The 16746-nt window shown below is 43.4% G+C and overlaps 1 protein-coding gene across 1 annotated transcript in view; it reads right to left on the bottom strand.

Moving 5' to 3' along the window:
- The window catches only part of LOC109032981 (irregular chiasm C-roughest protein), a 511490-nt gene that overhangs the window by 221780 nt on the left and 272964 nt on the right, over window positions 1-16746 (bottom strand). Inside the window, exon 3 of the mRNA XM_019045352.2 lies at window positions 10528-10593. The gene's annotated coding sequence lies outside the window, so the exon portion shown is untranslated. The remainder of the gene's footprint in view (window positions 1-10527; window positions 10594-16746) is intronic.

Below are 16746 nucleotides of genomic sequence, written 5' to 3'. Positions count from 1 at the left end.
ATTCCTATACGTTAATTAGCAGAGTATGATTAACTTAATGTGCGTTCTAGTTAGAAACCTTTCTAAGTATTTTCTCAGTGACAAGTAAATATTATTAAATAGAAGCGGGTCGAAAATAAAACTGAAAAGGACTTAAAGTAATTCTCTCTGCGGTGTGTACTTAGGAGAGATCGGTTAAATCCATTATAATGAAATATGTGACCGATTTCTCCACTTCGTTGATACCCAGGCGAGGGGAGGAGGCGGCTAATGGCAGTTGCAGGGCTGGTACACATCGTGTCAAACATTGCCAGAACCGGCTCTGATTGATAAAGTTGACAGAAGACAGAAGCCCGGCAGCTGTTCAATTTTGATCCGTCGTCATCAAGTGTAAACTCGATTTCGGCTCATGTTAACAACTTCACAGAGCCCCAGCGCGTCCTACCGAAAATGATCCGAATCGGCAAAAAAAACGTACGTCCCGCTGGGAATACAGGACACATATGTTGTTTCCGCACGAACGAGGTCTGTCGTTTCTGCCGAGGCCCGGCCAATTATCGTCGGAACAAAAACGGACGAAACAAAAACACGGATGACGAGCGGCGAAATCTGCGTATCGAAACGGGATACGTCGGCCGCAGGGTCGTCGGAACGAGGGGATAATCGACTTGGCCCGCGCGGAAGGGACTCGGGGCTCCAGTGGCGTGGCGTGAATTGCGATGTATCGATTGTTATGCCATTTAAACCTGTGGTAAAGAATCGATTATTAAGGTGTTCGCTGCGAACACCCTGTATATCGATCCTTTTCCATAGGTTTAAATGGTATAACAATCGATATATCGCAATTCACGCCACGCTACTGCGGGACTCGGTGGGGGCGGCAACCATGCCTCGTCGATGGGTATCCGAAAGGGATGAGGGATCGTATCGGATAACCCGAATGAATGCTTCACCAAGTTTTGTTCGAGACTTCGGTGCGACCGAATGCCGAATACCAACCGAACGGAGCTCTTATGTGTCGGGAATTCGCGATTTAAATACTGATTCCTGTGTAAAATTTTACTAGTGGCACGATGGTGCCACTGGTTTTCTTTGAAACAAAGTCCAGAACTCGCAGAAAGCTCTCAAAGTTGAGGCCGTAATGGAGGAGATATCATGTTCCGCACGCTATGTTGAGAGTTCACCTCTACATCGTCACCTTCAGACCAAAGTGTCACAAGCGACATGCGACGTTTCAAAATTTCCGCCGCCACGTTATTTTTTTATAGAGAAATTGTTGGTTGAATCTGTTTGAAAATTTCACTGAATTTTATTGGTAGCACAAAGAAAATTCAGTGAACTCGTCGGACAGTGTCGTTGAACAATTTCACTGCAAAAAAAAATAAAATGGCGGTGGAAATTTTGAAACGTCGCATGGCGCTTGTGATACTTTGGCCGGAACGTGACGATATCAACCTAATGCCTCCGTGATATTACAAAGAGATGTCCTGCGTCCTGAGATAACAACACTCTCGCTTTGGAAGGTAGGTACAGCCAGGTACTATTTTAGAGTTTTACCTTTTTTTCTGTTACTACTTTATCCAACTGAGGAAGGGTGAAATTTCAGCCGAAACGTTTCGGTTTTACTCGTGAAAATTAGCCTTGTTACCCGCTTTTAATTTTTACTTTCTCGCTCCCCTAGGGTAGAGAGGAAGTATTGTCATCCTCCAAGAAAAAAAAAAAAAAAAAGTTGAAATTTCATCATTTCTAGACGTTTTAAGGTCCCAGGAGTCAAAATAACCATACTTGAAAAAATGTGTGTCCGTCCGTCCGGCGTCCCCCAAATCTGTCTACAGCGATATCTCAGAATCTATCTGTTCGATTTCATTCAAAATTCTCACAGAACACCATATTTATGGTCTCCTTATGCACGTCCAACGATTTTGGGGTACGCTAAAATTTGGGGGGGCTAGGGTCAAATTGGGTTAAAGGTCCATTTTCAGCAAAATCACACGGAAAGCTCATTTTGAGGGACCGTAAATTTTGAAAAATGCCTTTAATTCTTTAAAAGTGGGCATCAAGCACATCACCTGGGTCATTAATTTAAGTTCCTAAAAGATCTTTGGACTAATCTCAAAATTCAAGGGATTACGAGGCCCAAAAGTAGGGCACTTTGCTCCGCGACATCACACAAACAACTCATTTTCAAAGACTGTAAATTTGAAAAAAAATGCCTTTCATTTCTTCGAAAGTTGGCATAAGAGCACCACCTGGTTCAATAATGTAAGTTCCTATGAGGTCTTTGGACTAAACTAAAAATTGAAGGGTTACGCGTCATATAGCGAGGAGAGCACTTCGGTCACACGGAGAGCTCATGGACTGTAGATTTTGAAAAAATGCCTTTAATTCTTTGAAAGTTGGCTCAAAAGCACCATCTGAGTCATTAATTTAAGTTCCTAAAGGATTCTTGGACTAATCTCATAATTGCAGAGGGGCCGATAGGAAACGCTCAATTCTCTGATAAATGAGTCGGAACGCTTCTAGATAATAGCAGCAAACGCTTTGAGTCAGGTGAAACCTAGGAATTCAAATGCATTATATAATGCATCATATACTATTTCCAAAATTACTCCGTAGGTATACACCAAGCAAAATTAGACAACTAATTAGGTAGGTAAGTACTTACAATATATAGTTACTATTAGTCATCAAGCTGACGCAAGAACTGACACTTACATCTTTATTAAATACTAATATGTTTGTTGTTAATGAATTTAGAATCCCGGCAGATTCCATCTTTCGCGGTTCCTTTTTACGAGGTACTAAGCACAAATATAATATAATAATACGGCACAAATATGACTGATTTAATGCTTGTTACTTAATAAAGGAGGTTATAAATTGTTAGAACCCGAGGTTTGGTTGAAGGAGATGGCGCTCTCAGCGCTCTCTATTGTTTTCGCTTTGAATTACAGGGATACGCGGTAAGGAGATGGCGCTCCTGGCGGGCGTGTGGTGAACCTTCCAGCAGGTAGATTCGCCCGCCAAATTTAAAATTTGGGAGATGCTAAGCGAAAACCGTTTAGATTTAAGACTATTTGAACATCGAATAGTCATTCTACCCATTCAAGTAGATATTTGATGGCTTTTGACCGTGCTTAAGGAGAGATTATAATATAAAATCGTATCTGAAGTATGATGTCAATGAATCTAATGGATCCTAATGAATCGTAGAAAAGCTAAGATTTTTACGGATCGCCATCTTTGACAGGAGACTTTGTTAATCAATTACATATTTAATTGAAGATGCCTCATAAAATCAACAAGTCGAGGCCGAATATATGAATTCATCACATATCGCGAAGACATTTACAATAAAGTTCAGTGGTTTGAATAAAAATTTCATAACTATTATCCTGTGATCAAAATTCCAATCAAACTTTATGATTTTGTAAAATTGGCAGTATTTTTCTAAATATTCCAGTAAAAGTGTCTATGCCGGCGCGAAGCGCCGGCTCGAGCGAGAAAGTCCCGTGCGGTCCCCGCACCAATCCGCTAAGCGGATGGGGGGGGCGAAGCCCCCCAAATGCCGGCGCGTAGCGCCGGTACGCGGCGCGAAGCGCCGCGCATAAATTGGCCGGAGGCCAATTTTTTTTATTGTTGTACATCTTGTCATGGGCTGTGGAGCATCAGTCATAATGTCCCATGTCTCCATGACCTCTTAGCATTCTGGGAACCCACCCTTAAAAAAGTATCGAATTGCACAAGCGTGCAAAATTAAACCCAAGACGGGAGCCAACGCCAAGATTTCCGAATCGAAATCCGATCATCATGATGAGAGAAATCATCGCGAGAGAAACGCGCATTGAGAGCTCCAAATATGTCAAAAGCTCAATAGATCGTCCGAGCGGTCAGCCGTGAAAACCGCAAAAATGGGGGGGGGGGGGGGTCCCGGAGACTATTAGAGGGTTTTCATTAGGCGGCTCGAGGGGACGAAGGGGGCGCGTGCGGGGGGGGGGGGGCAGTTGTTGATGTTTAATGAAAAGTAGTTCCTTTGTCATCTTTTTAGGCGTAATTAATGACTTTTGTCGGGGAGTCTCGGGGGGGGGCGCAACTTTTCCGTTTCTGCACAATTAGAGGCCGCGACGGCGCGACAGACGAGCGGGACGCGACTTTCGTCCCCGCCTCATCTATCATCGCCGACTTTGAGGGCGCCTGACAAGACGACTTGTTCACTTTTTTCTTCTTCCTCGCCGAGCTTTCGGAGCTTTATTTTCGCCCGCCCCCACCCCCGGCGACCCGCGGTCGGTCCTTTGCCGCCGCTCTTCTGACAGCCCCTCGAGCTTTTGGTGACTCTTTCGCTCTTGTTCCGCGGTCTCGCCGCCGCCACCTTTTTCCAGCTCGTGACAGCGTCGTCAGTGAACGTGATTTCTGGCGGATTTGGTGACGACTTCACAGTGGCTTTTTCTAAACTTTCAGACGTTTCACCGATGCGAAGAGAGCAGTAAGTGCGTGTCTGTATGAGCCGTGGTTAGCGCATGCTTTTATGTGTGTTGAGGTTCATCCCACTGCTCTCTTCACTATCAAGGCAGGATGACGTCGAGCACTTTCGGGCCGTTCATAAATATGTGACGTTTCAGAGGGGAGGGAGGGGCTCTGAGCCCTTGTTACACTGTTTAAAATCGAGGAGTGAGATTCGGTGTTGGAGTCCGTGCAGCGCCCAAAACCCCGCGTGATTTGAATCAGAAATGAAATTAGCACCATGAAAGCGTATATAAGACTCTGCAAAGAGAGTAAGAGTAGATTTCGCTCCGTAATAGTGTACGTCACTCCATAAGGAGCAAACATTTTGCTCCGTATTCATATCGCTCGGAGTTTGACTCCTCAAAGAATTATTTCACGCTAAAATTTTCACCAATTGTCGGCCTTCTGTGGTGTAGTGGTTGTAGTGCTGGCCCTATGATCACGAGGTACCGGGTTCGATTCCCGGCCAGGTGATTTGAGTTTGATGGTCTCCGGCAATGGTCATCTGGGGCTGGGGTAATAAGCGTGGGATTAGCCGGTAGGCTAATTTAAAATTGGTAAAAAAAAAAACCAATACGCGGTTTTGTTTACAAGGGGGAGGGGGATTTTTCCATGAAAATATTATTTTAATTTTAATGACAGGACACACTGGACTAAGCCCCTGGTCGATAGAAAAATGATCAGAAGCAGGAGGAAACTTTTGGCCTGATACTGCGCGATTAATTTTTACTCCGAAGAACTTCCAGCATTCAGTCCAAGGTTATATATGATGGAAGTCACCCTCAGTAAAAAACAAACACAAATCAGTCCGCCCTCGTCATAAACCTACACCGGGGTAAACCAACCCAACTTTGGGACGAGAATCAGCACTAAAGAACACAAAAATCCTGGCGCTACCTCAACTTCGCCGGACGTATAACACCAATTTCAGTGAAAAATCGGCAAAGCTGGACGGAATCGAGATTGCTTCTTGGTGCTGGCATAGGGGCCGCTGCCAGTGCGACACAGCCTCGATGCAATGAGACGGAAAGCTCCTATTTGTTGCATTCGGCGTCGGCAAACAAGATTTTCAGGGGGGGGGGCGTGGGGGGCTCTGCGCCCCGCGTCCCCCCGAAAGACGCACCGCCGCGGTGCGGAGTACAAATATTTTGTCAGCGAAATCGAATATCTAGTGTTCTAGACGGTCGGGAGGCTACGAAGCTATCCACCATATTTCGTCCCCCGCGTCGGGGTAAATTTTCCGGGGGACGGGCGGAGGGGGGGGGGGCGTTTTTGACGGTCTCCGTTTAATAGGAGACTCGTCAATATGTGACGAGTAAATATTGATCCTGAGGCGATACCTAGTCCGGGGACAAAGACACAGATGTGTGTTAATATGCAAAACAAACAAATCGAATCCTTCCTCCGCCCCCACCCCGCGTACTCGGATCTGTCTTACGCTTCCCCTCCCCCTCCCCCGCGGGCCGTCTTGTTTCAAATGCCATTTATATTTCTATTTTTTCCAGGATCGTATATTTGCCGTCGTGAAAATATGTTATTTCTCACTCTCCGCGTATACGTTCGTCTCCAAGCGCAATTTCACGCGTTGAGATTTCCGAGCATTGTGATATGAACATATTTAAATCAAAAGGAACTATATCTATTCTGACATGAGCCCTGAGATCCATAAGAATACATGCATAACACGGTTCATATCACAATGGATAATAAAGTTCCTTTTGTTTTAAATGCGTCTGTGTCTGTTGCAATTTTTGTCGGGTTCGTTAATGGTATCGGTCTTACGCAGAGAAAAGCTAGTTAAATTTCTAATTGAATCAGCGAGAACGAAAACACACCAACTCGGAAAAATGTAAATAATCAAGACACACACAAAACTGCACAGTAGGTGAAGAAGTTAGTTTAAGATAAATATTTTTGCTGCCGAACGACAAGTACATATGAACACTTTAAAGGTCCAAGTTATGGAACAGATGCGCTAACTGCAATGAAGTTTATCTAAATTAACTGTCTTTGATTACAATCGAGCATTTTCGAGTAACCGAGTTGGTGTGTTTTCGTTCTCACTGATTCAATGTTCAACAATATATACTGATTAACAGGAGCCCCGGGTAATTAGACCATCTCCCGGTAACACCAAGAATTTTCTTTAAGAGTTCATTTAAGTAACCAATCATTTTCGCGATTTATCTTGCTGCTTTAATTGGTCAAACTGGTCTGATGACTGTTGACTAACACAAGATGATTCCGTCATGATTGGCGCGATGGGTGCGAATCGAAGACAAGGTTATGTGTTTTTTTTTAACAATTGAACCAAGACGTAGTCACTAAATCAGTCTAAAAATTAATAACTGATTTTGATAGCTGTCTCTTCCTAATGACTGATGCATTTTTCTTGCAAAGTCGGACAGAATTAGACCTGTGTCATCAATGAAAACGGTAAAATGTGTTCCATCAATAAAAATGAATTAAAAATTAACAAATTCTCTCACGTTTCACACCCACGCCATGCAACGCTTCCGCGTTGTATTCCACCAACTTATTTTCCATTATCATTATTTATTATTTTGAACTTAGTGTCGTAAAAGTGTTAAGCCTTGCATTCCAGAACGCCGAAGCTCTGCCGGCCGTAGCTGACATCACACATCCTAGCCCCGCGCGAATTAAATTAATAATCGCATTCCTCCCGATTCCGGGGCAGTAATTCTGCCACCTTTTCACCCTTCCTGACAGCGAAAAAAAACGCGGGAAAATTACAAAAATTACTCGCAGGAACACTCGGGACTCGGGACGTATGTCGGGGTGGGGACTGTGCTGCCGTGTTAAGGAAGAACGCCGTATGAACATTCGAGAGTTGCCAAATCTACTCCGATAAAATATTTATTTGTGATAGTAAAGATATGAATATTTTTCTTTGAAATTTTCAGCAACTTTAGGTGAAATTGCGATCAAAATTATCTGAAAAATTTGAAGGATAATATTCATAAGTTTACGAGGAAATTTGTGTTTTATCAAAGGAAATTTGGCAACGCCTGAAGGTTCATACGGCGTTTTTCCTTGGCACGGCGGTGTGGGGAGGGGGCGCAACTAGAGATTGCTTTCCGAGTCATACATCCAGGGCGAGATCAAAGGAGTGAAAACAAAGTGAACGCAAGGGCCGGGCCGCGGAAAATGATTTCCTCCCCCACCCCGTCCCTGGCGCGCAGAATTTTTCCCGCGCGCCGGGACAGGGACAGGGACGCGGAACAATCTTGATGATTGAAGTTTGTCTTTGGAGCTTGGTCTCCGGGAATCGTCCAATTCAATCCGGGCTTAATACTCGCGGATCCGCCCCGGTCCCGCTTGACGTTTCGCCCGGGTAATGCCGGATTTCGCCCTCGCTTTCGGCCGGGACGTCGACGATTCGTCAATCGAGGTGAGGATGACGGCGGGGGCGGGGATTCGGATCGCAAACAGAAAAATGCAGCTTACGACTTGCTGCGCCTCACAGTGGAGCGAGTTAATAGAAGAGGTCAGACATGACATTTTCTATTGCGATATATCGATTGATCTACCATTTAAACCTATAGGAAAGGATCGAAAAACAGGGTGTTCGCAACGAACGCTTCAATAATCGATTCTTTACCACAGATTCAAATGGGGATCTATCGATAATCGATCATTCACGCCTCGCCACTGGACATTTTTGGCTAAAATTTCAAAATTTAATGTTTATTTCGTCACAAATTTAATTTCAAAGAGGGTTCCGGAATGGAAATTTCCCGAAAAACAATGGAACCACTCTTAAACCCTTTTTGGTTTCATATTTCTATAAGCTTTCAAATTTTCCAAATTTTGTCTGACCTCTTACATTGACTCGATTCACTGTGCGCTCGCTCGGCTGGGGAAGCACGAGGTTCTACATTTTTGATTTTGGTACGTGACGTTTCTCCGCTTGGCTGCCGAAGCACGACTTCTTAAAAATTGCGAATGCAAAAAATCACACCCACAGCACTTGGAAAGTGTTGATCTGATTTTGATCTCTCAACTAGTTCGAAACCAACACATGTCGGATACATGACATATTTTAGGGAAAGGATAAAAACTGGGTAAAACTGGACAGCAAAAGAGTGTTTCTGCGCAAAAAATTAACATCATAAAAAACTCGAGAAAGTGCTTATCATTGAAGTAACGGCCGCCTTCAATGTTTGAAGAAAATAATATTTGTAGCGCGTAAAATATACCGAAATTTCGACTTATATACAAATTATAGACGGTCCGTAAGAGGGGTCGGACGAAACTTTTACCGTGAAAAACCCTCAGTTCGTATGATCGAAGCCCTTTCCAATGATTGAAGGGCTTGATTTCTTGCCCTACTTAGGACCCATTCATCGAAGTTGACATTCCTCTAGCACTTCATCTCTCTCAGACTTGATTACCACTACCTCTCCCCGTTACCGACGCGACGCTACGTAGACGCTGAAGTTCCGCTACGGAAGCGTCCGCGATAATGCCAAACGAAGATACCATTGGTAGCCCCGGGCGGGTTGCGAAGATGCAAAACGTCGGTTCCCGACGCTGCGTCGCGACGCCGGGCGCCGGCGGGGACGGGCAGCGGCCGAGAACAAGATCATTTTTCCGGTCGGTTTGTCTAGGGATCGCTGAAGCCTTGATTTATCGATTCGATCAATCCAGTTCGCGGCTGAAGGAGCCGTCGCCGATGAAGGCGCGATCACTGCGAAAACTCGAGCCGCTTACGAGACGCGGCCCCGAGGGACAGGGACACGGAAGCGACGCTGCCAAATGTATATCAAGAGGAAACTCGACCAATCAGAAGCAATTAACGACGAGAGTACCTATGTCGGAAAAGTACGGACATGAAGGTAATTTTGAGGTTATAAACACTGGAAAAAAAAACACATTGGATCTAGAGTCCAGACTCTTGAAAACATTGACAAGAAAAAATACTCTTGATTCAATCAGATTTTTGCTCAAATCAAAACGAAATCTGCTCAAATCAAATAGGAGAAGAAGAAAAATTTTGAGGTTAGATCATGGAGATTTCAGGGCCCAAAAGGGAAGCCAAATCATGGATTCAAATTATGTAGAATGACGCATTATCATATTGTTGCGACCTGCCGAACACCGCAACGAAGATACGTGGTTTCGCACTTCGGTCATCGAGAAGCGAAACCTTATTCGCGATTCACAAATCAACGCCTGAATACAATTATTCGTGTTCGACGGCTGTCCATGTTGCATACGCAAAAAATGAAGGCGTTTTATTGAGCGAATCGCTCGCAGCAGAGTAAGTGTTCAGAGAGAGTACGGACATGTCGGTAATTTTTGCGTTTAGCAAGTCATTGAGCTTTTAGGGCCCCAAAAGGATAGCCAATTTATAGATTAAAATTATCTAGAATGTTGTATTATTACAATTGTTACAACCCGTGGTTTGTAAAGCACGTATTCGACTTACTTTTTTTTTACATAAATGTATTCATTTTGGCGGAAAAACGTTCATTTTTTAAAATTCTACGGCCATCTTGATTTGATTTTGGAATCTGAGGATTGGCAGGGTCATTTTTTGCGTTGGAGGGTTTGCTGCCCTTTTGGGCCTTAAATATTTTGATATTTTCGTACTCGCCTTATGTAAGTACACGATTAGTAACGGGCCACAAGACCGGGTAAGAATTGGACCATAAAAATCTCGCAAAAAACACGTTTAACATGCAGAACACTTCCAAAACTATGACTTAAAACTTCTAAAAGTTGACAAGAAAAAATATTCTTGATTCAAGCAAAAATTCGATTGGAATAAAGGAAGTCTGATTAAATTAAGACGCCTTGCTCTCGATTTAAGCAAAAAACCCATCGAATTCAGAGTATTTTCTCTTGTCAAACTTTTTAAGAGCCTGGACTCTGGATCAAAGAGATTTTTTTTCCAGTGTACTGAATTGAGTCCATTTTCCTTTCGATGGACGATTGCTCGGCAACACCGATGCTGGAGTTGAACCTTTATCGGGGATGAAAACTCTGACGAAAATGGAGATAAATCGATGGGATCGGTACCTTGAGTCGGGCCCTTCAGGGCGCTACGTGATGACACATGCAGCGAGTTGCGGGACTAACAGGGCCCTGAAACAGAAAACAAAGAGGCAAGTGAGTGAGGGGTCGGTGCGGCCAGGTCGGAGCATTACACTGCCGTGCTTAGGAAGAACCCCGTACGAACCTTCAGACGTTGCCATATTTCCTTCAATAAAATCCCAATTCACGAGAAAAATTTTGGGTTTTTTCCTTCTATTTTTTCAGACAGTTTCGTTCGCAATTTAATCTTAAACATCCGAAAATTTCAAAGGAAAAAGTGCATGATTTTTTCCCAAAAATGAACGTTGTATCCGGGGAAATTTGGCAACACTTGAATGTTCAAACGGCGTTCTTCCTTAGCACGGCAGTGCTCCGCATCAGAATAAATGATCTCGGACTGCCTCCTTTGAGGAGCTCATGAAACTGACTCGAATAAATCATAGCGGCTCGCTGACAGTCTTGTTAAACGCCGGCTAGGTGCGCTTTGATGCGCCCGGGCTCACTACCACCGAGTCGTTGTTCCGTGCTTTTCGCGGGTCACGCGTCACGCTCCTCATCCGAGCTGTCACTGTGGAGAAAGAAAATTTCGATTTTCTAGACGAAACGCTGGGGAAATTTTAAAATTGAGGTACATTTGGCGACGCTGGTAATTACCGTGCCACGATTAAAATGTTGTGTGTAGAGCTGTGTTCAGGCAGGCAAAATCGGATACATTTCGATGGAACTTTCATTATAGCGTTGGAGCCGCGTGTGATGTGTGCCACTGACGCTCGGCGCCTTCATTCTTTTGAGTATGCAACGCGGACGTCCGTCGAGTGTGAATGCGGACGTTGCAGTAAGAGCGGTAGAGTATTTCGTGCGGGGCTTGCTCCGTTCAGTAAAAGACACGAAGACGAAATGATATGATTCAATGAGAGACAGATATTTAAATGAGGGAAAAAAGTTACGGAAATGCCTCGTAGCCACGCTGCAAATCGGAATATAAGGAAACCAAAAACATAAATGGTCCAAAGTGAATAAATAAATAAATAGGTAGATAAATAAATAAATCAATAAATATGAGTGATACGGGTTAGTGTGTGTCTACTGTGTGTAGACGTCATACATTGTGGGTTTGTAGGTTTCTGTAATATAATTCGCTATGGGGGGGGGGGGGGGGGGGGGAGAGAAAGAGAGAGAAAAATCAAGTATACTATCTTATCATCCGTTCTAATCTATTTATAACATTTAATATCCATAATTAATACATGTCAATAGATACACTGTGATGGACCACTAGACAAGGTACGAATTTAAGCAATCTGATACATGTTTCTTAACCAGAATTTCACGTAGAACACGATTCACACTACGAAAATTACCGAAATCAACTTCTAACGAAGATATTAACGTTTTTATTTCGCAATGATTACGAGGAATTTGAACTGCCCGCTCACAAGAAACTCAAAGCTCTACGTGAGTCAAATCGCGCACTACAACGGTTTCAGCAAGCTTCTCAATCGAGCAATGTTCATTTTCCACCATGTGTTGTTCAAACTATTGGTAATTTGCTATAGCTGAGCCAAAGTGTCAAGATTGAAGTTGAAGATTTTTACATCGCAGAGACTGTCATGATAAACATTTAGCGCGCGATGTGAATCACGTAGAGCATTGAGTTTTCATGAGCGGGTGGTTTGAATTCACGCATCAAGAATCATTAAATATCTTCGTCAGGAGTTGATTTTGGTAATTTTCGTTGTGCGTATCGTGTTTTACGTGAAATTTTGGTTGTGAAACATGTATCAGAATGCTGAAATTCGTACCTTGTCTAGTGGTCCATTGTAATGTTGTAGTGGTGACAATATGTACTTTATCCAATAAAGTGTTTAAAAAAAAAAAAAAAAAAAAAAAAAAAAAAAAAAAAAAAAAAAAAAAAAATCAGTCGGAAAGGTCGCTACAATGGTCCACATAGAACGCAAGTGCATACCGCGTAAAACATCAGATTTTTTCTTTTTTTTCCCGAATGGAATCCGGTACTTTCATTTTTATTTATTCACTCTTTAGACATTACATTAATTTCATTGTTTTTCGGTTTCGACTGCGGGTGGGATCTCATGGTGCTGAATCCGATTTACTTGTGCGTCAGGGAGGGGGAGGGTAAAGGGGGTTGAGGGGTGAGCCGACCCGATCCGAGTCCTTTTTCCACTTTTTCCCATTCGGTCTCAGGGTCTCACGCGCTCAAACGCAAACCGCCGCGCACCGAACCCAATGATCTGTAGGTATTCGACAAGCGTGAATAAAATATTCATAAGAATAAAATTCATATTTACGGAATCGAAAAGTAAAACGGATGCTTCATTTTCAACTGCGGAGCGCGGGCGGTGAAGCCAGGTTGCCGGCTTTTGAGAATTTGCGATTTCCACAAAGTTAAAATCAGAAAAATTGGGTCGATATCTCACGAGAACATCATAGAAATTAGGAGTGTGCACTAAGGCTATGGGGTCCCTTCCTGGCACTGCTACGGGTAAACTAGTTGCGCATAAAATTCGCCACACGTTGACTGATGATCGTTGGGTTGATCACTATTATCTGAGAGGATTTTTCGCAAATTAGATTTGGTTTGCTCTCAACTTCTTCGTGATGAGGCAAATATGAGCATTGGCATACAGGGGTAACTTCAACACTTTGAAGAATATGCACAGGGTGTCTACTAAAGCAGGTTGGCCAAAAATCAGTACTTTTACAGTACTTTTTCAGTAACTCCTCAAAAGAAAATGTCAGTACTTTTTCAGTACCTCCAATTGACGAAAATCGAAAAAATTCAAAAATTTTGATTTCTCGCTCACATTACGACGAAAATGACAAAAAAATGAAAAAAATTCCGGACCTTCTTGCAGAATTTCCGGGCTTTTTCAGTACTTCCGGACCGCCCTTAAAAAATCAGTACTATTTCCGGACTATCTTGAAATTCCGGACTTGTAGACACCCTGATGCAATACGGGATCTCCAAAATATAGGGTCCCTGTGCGAGATGGCTACGCCGTGGCGCGCAAGGAGTACAAACTGGGGTCGTTACGGTGGTGTATTGTTGCGTTAATCTAATCCGAGTGCGCTTAAAAAGTTTACGCTCCGATAGCGCGGCGCCGCCGCCGCGGTCGGTTACGTGGAAATTATATCGACGCGATTACGATTACGATTACGATTCGATGGTCCCTGATGGATACCGCAATTAGAGCGCTCTCGATGGACCCATGAATGCCCCGCTAACTAACGTTTGATGCCGGCCAAATTCGGCAGAGCTCGCCACCGTCGCCGACCCCTCATCCCAACTCCCGTGCTAATGCTGAAGAAAAACACCGTAAGAGAGTTGGACTGTTGCCGTACTGCCCTCAGTAAAAAATACATTCTTTCATGCACTGGAAAAAAAAACACATTGGATCTTGAGTCCAGACTCTTAAAAACATCGACAAGAAAGATACTCTTGATTCAATCAGATTTAAGCTTAAATCAAGAACCAAGCCTCTTAATTTGAGCGGATTCACTGGTAAAAAAAACCTCTTGGACCAATGCCGCGGTGCATTGAATTAAGAGTGCAGTTTCTTGTCGCCGGATTTAAGAGTCTTGAACTCTTGTTTCAAGCGGATTTTGCATTGATTCAATTCAAACGTGAATTCCTGGTTTACTGGTTTCCGTGGAACGACAAGAGGTTTTTTTTTTACCGGTGAATTCCTTTTGATTTAAGCTTAAATCCGATTGAATCAAGAGTCCTTTTTCTTGTCAATGTTTTCAAGAGTCTGGACTCTAGATCCAATGTGTTTTTTTTTTTTTTTTTTTTTTTTTTTTTTTTTTTTTTTCTAGTGTGGATATTTGGACTGTATTTTGTATTTTGGAACTGCAATTTCTAGCTCACCAGTAAAAAAAAAGACTTGTGTGTACAGGGTAACTAGCGGTGCATACGTTGTTTTTAAACTGAGCCTGAAACTGTGGTTCCTAATTCCAAAATTGAGTACATTTACGCTTGAGATTTTCACATGCAAAATTGGGAGTCAAATCATTGGATTTATGCCAATTTCACTGAAATTTCATTATAATGCAACTATTGTCAGTGATGATTTGAATTTTTCAAGAACTCGAGGACACAATAAAATTAAGAATATTGCAAAAGCATAACAGCGACCTTAGTATATTTTAAACTATTTATAAATGATTTCGGAAACGTTTTCAGCTCTGCCTGTAGGCTGATTGTTGAAATTGATAGATAGAGCGATATACAAAGAAGACATAGGGAGTATAGAGCGATCCTATTGGTTGAAATTGATGGTTCTTACAGACTAAGGGGATAATGACGGACTGACTATTGGGTCTCTCCTGGGCTGCTGATAGTTTATCTATTACCTAACTCCTTTATAGCTTGCAACCACCCGCTTCCACCAATAAGATCCCTCCAACTCCCGTTTGTCTTTTTTGCCTATGGCTTTGTCTATCAATTTCAACAATCAGCCCGCTGGCATGCTTATTGTGTAATAAGTCTCCTCCGATTTAATGGGTGTATATACCACTATTAGCCTGCTTAGGGGAGAAATTGCAGTGATTTCGAATGTTTTCTTCCTCGTTACGTTCTCGTGGGATGATACTAGTGTGAAGTCATTTCTAACACCTCAGCCAAAGCTCACACGTAGGAATAGGTAAAAAAGTATACGGACCCGAAAAAAAATCAAATTAAATAAATAAAAAAGACCCCCGGGCAGCAGGGAGCCGGGCGGAGGCATAATTTATCACGTTTCATTAATTTCATCGATTTTTTACGGCGTTTCGGGGTGCGGGAGTCCTCGGGGTACAGTTAGGCCATTTGCATTCAATTGTCGTCGGGTCCTTGTTGACTGGTGACTGTTGACTGTTGACGATCCGCGGCGCTCGGTGTTGTTAAACCGGGCCGGTTTCCCGGTTCCCCGTTTCGACGACAACATGCCGCGGCAGCCGATCCGCGGCGCTTCAACTATAAATTAAACGATGAACTACTTGTCAGCCACTAGACTATTACTTTCGAAACCGGTCCACGTTCGTGTAGTGTTGTAGCGCCTGCTCCGCTTCGGTTCCGAGCGTGTAAGTGCGACCCGAGTTGAGAACTCGTATGTAGCCAACGCGCCGCACCGCGCAGTGAGCGCCTACTGCGAGTTTCTAACTTCATTGGAAAAACAACTACGGCCGTGGAAACCGTCCTTACGGGCTATATAAACATGCCGTCCGCATTCCGGGCTCAGAGGCCGCAAGTTTCGGGCGTAGCACCCGGAGCAATCGATGCTACGGCTCTAGCACCCGGAACTTTCGGCCTCTGAGCCCGGAACGGACGGTATGTCTAAATAGCCCGTAACTTTTTCTTTCAGTGTTCGACCTAGCCCCCTTGGCCGCCAGGAGGAAGATTGTTCAACTACCCGGGTTTTCCGGTTTAGGTAACCAAAGTTTTCGGTCACAGTTCGGCCAGATTTTTAACAGTAAGCACGTTTTTCGACTTTGCCATCGGTATGAAAAAAAAACTCTACGTGAGCCCTAGTGTCTCAGTGGCGTGGCGTGATTCGATATATATCAATATTTCCCCATTTGAAGCTATGGTAAAGAATCGATTAATAGGGTGTTCGCTGCGAACGCCCTGTGTATCGATCCTTTTCTACAGGTTCATATCAAAGACATTGGTTTATATGGCAAAACAATCGATAAATCGCAATTCACGCCACGCCAATGTATTGTCTGTGTAACTCCATGCTTTCTGAATCTCACGTGGAAACGAAGATACGCCCTTGTATCAGAAAGGCGACGAGCATCGAGTCAGAACTAAAAAGATTACTCGAATTCGATGTCAGAAAGCTTTACTCTTAAATCAAGAATCAAGCAGATTTACGCTTAATGCAAGCGAATTTTTTCTCGATGTAATCACCCTATCTCCTTGATTCAAGATAAATTTCTTGCGGACGGAAAATACAAGCAGATCAAGTCATTTTTAAGTCAACGTTAAGTCATTTTTTCGAGGGTGAGCCTCTAAAATACATCCGTCTCCGAGCCCACCGTGCGACGAGCCCGACGAGACATTTTCGACGGTTATGCGTGTATTTATTTTGAATTTTTCATCACGTGACTCGTTTCCGATCCGCCGAGGGTGGGGCGAACAAAAAACTGTTATCATCGGCATCGAATCGGAATGATAAAGAGCGTCAACGCAGTTTTCTGACA

Source organism: Bemisia tabaci, chromosome 7 (genome assembly GCF_918797505.1).
Source record: "Bemisia tabaci chromosome 7, PGI_BMITA_v3".
NCBI lineage: Eukaryota > Metazoa > Arthropoda > Insecta > Hemiptera > Aleyrodidae > Bemisia > Bemisia tabaci.
The sequence above is the reverse complement of the archived record's forward strand: the minus strand, read 5'-3'. Positions and strand labels throughout refer to the sequence as shown.